This window comes from Macaca nemestrina, chromosome 7 (genome assembly GCF_043159975.1).
Source record: "Macaca nemestrina isolate mMacNem1 chromosome 7, mMacNem.hap1, whole genome shotgun sequence".
Lineage (NCBI taxonomy): Eukaryota > Metazoa > Chordata > Mammalia > Primates > Cercopithecidae > Macaca > Macaca nemestrina.
The window spans coordinates 97377786-97380464 of NC_092131.1; positions in this window are offsets into that span (position 1 = coordinate 97377786).

Here is a 2679-nt window from a genome sequence, read left to right on the forward strand (position 1 = left end):
AATCCATTTGTCTTTACAATATGTCACTTGACTGAAAACAGTTAACCAAAGAACAAAAGAAAATTAATTATTAAAATCCCTAGCTGAGTAATTTTTCATAAATATTTCGAAAACATAAACAATGACAAAACGTCTATGTTCTTATGCAGTAGAGGTAATAGAGATTAATACAGATCTAAATTGTGTGCTATTGAGCATCAGAGCAGGAAAAGAAGCCAGAGATACTCCACACATGGCCTCCTCTATTAACCCATTTAAAAATAATGGGGCAAAAAATTTGATCACAATTTTCAGATCAACTTCCCACCAGGCCTCCAGGGAGCCTCCAATTTTATCCCATCTCCATTATGCTTTGTAGAAAGACACATGACTTCTTTGTCTCTCAAAATAAGAACCAGGCTTCTTGGACAGATGATGCAAGAAGGCAATTATGGGCACACCAATCGCTTCCACAGCTTGGAAGAGAAGTCCCTGACAACATGCTGCTCTGCTCTTCAAAAAGCCTCTCAATCTGGAAGGAAGATCACTTGAGCCTGGGTGTTCAAGGCTGCAGTGGGTTACGCTGTTGCCACTGCACTCCATCCTGGGTGGCAGACCGAGATTCTGTCTCAATCAATCAATCAATCAATTATCAATGCCTCTCAATTTGGACTATGATTGCATAAGCCCTTTCCCAATCTCCAACAGATTTTATAGGTAGAAGGGAAGGGACATTTGAACAGATATTGGGACAAATTAAAGCAGGATTTTTGAGAAAATGCAGTTATAACTTTAGTATAATATCCTCCCTGCCAATCTAGTGGGGGCACAGTAAAAATAGATGAAGTGGCCTGCGCAGTGCTAAGTGGCTTCAGTCCCTCGTGTTTTTTCAAATATTTATACCAGGTTTCCAGAGCAGTGTCTGCTGCCAATCACAGCGGTTCACTGAGGAGGAACTCTGAAAGAGAAAGTAAATTAAATGCTAATTATCTTAGTTGGAGATAGGTGGGGAAAGGAAGGCATGGCAGGGAGGGTCAAGGGAATATATTAATAAATAAATAAATTTCCTAAAAAGTAAAATATGTCTTTTGAAAGCTTCCAGACTAGATTATCTGTAGAGATTTCTAGAATGCCCCTGCCCCTGTGGAATATTCTACCATTTCTCTAACATCCTTATTTCCTATAGTAAATTCATAAAACAGAAGTTCATCTCTGAAATGAAGTCAGCATTCAGAGCAAAGAAACCCCAAAGCTGCTTAAAATTGTCCGGAACTTTGGAAACACACCCAGAACTACTCAGGAAAATACAAGTCATTGTTCCCATCTTGCCGGTTTTGCAAAATGGCTCATGTTCCTCCAGCATCTTAAATTGTCTTTCCAGTAAGGGTGCTGGTCAAGTAGTACAAGTCAAAGACAAAGGGCTGGTCACAAGCACATTTTGAAACAGGTTAAGCTTGCTTCCGGAGTAGTCTCTTTTTTCTGTGGAGCTCTGACCTCACTGGGTTCCTGAGCCTCTGCTTTCCATAACCTAACTGGTAGCCTTGTCTTCCTCCCCTTCAGTCCCACTCCAGCTCACCAAACCTGGGCTGCCTTGGGCCAATCTCACATTCACAACATTAGTGATGTATATTTCTAGGGTTCAGTGATACTTACATTTCTGCATTTAAGATTTCAGACTCTTTGGGAGGCCAAAGTGGGTGGATCACTTGAGGTCAGGAGTTCTGAGACCAGCCTGGCCAACACGGCAAAACCCAGTCTCTACTAAAAATACAAAAACTAGCCGGTTGTGCTGGCGTGCACCTGTAAGGTGCATGGGAGGCTGAAGCATAATAATTGCTTGAACCTGGGAAATGGAGGTTGGAGTGAGCTGAAATCACATCGATGCACTTCAGCGTGGGTGATGGGGTGAGACTCTGTTTCAAAATAAAATAGAATAAAATAAAATAAAGATCTCAGACTCTATTTGGCTCCCAACCCTTCAATCAATTATAATTTATTAGTTCTGTGATCTTGGGGGTAACCATGAAGCTTCAATAAGTCACGTTTTCTTACCTGCAAAATGCAGATTATAACTATATTTCTGGAAATTACCTTGAAAATTAATTGCACAAATGTGTGAGGTATGAAATGTTGTTCTAATGCATGGTCAATACTCAATAAATATGAGAGGTCTTCAAGAAGTTCATGGAAAATGTGTATTATGGAAAAAACTATCCACTGGCCCAAAAATTTTTGCACCAAAATAATCTCATTCTAACTTGTTATAACACGTCTAAATAGAACCTAGATTGAGGCACTAAGAAGGATAAGACATCACTTTGAAAAGAGCTTCTCTCAGAGCAACATGAATTCGGCTATAATTGAAGCAAGAACAAACATCATATTTATGATGAAGCATGGGTGGAAGAATGGTGAAATAATTGATGCTTTAAAAAAAGTTTATGGGACAATGTCCCAATGAAACCAACAGTTTACAAATGAATAACTTGTTTTAAGAAGGGACAAGACCACTTTGGGAGGACGAGATGGGCGGATCACGAGGTCAGGAGATTGAGACCATCCTGGCTAACACAGTGAAACCCCGTCTCTACTAAAAAAATACAAAAAACTAGCCGGGCGAGGTGGTGGGTGCCTTTAGTCCCAGCTACTCGGGAGGCTGAGGCAGGAGAATGGTGTAAACCCAGGAGGCGGAGCTTGCAG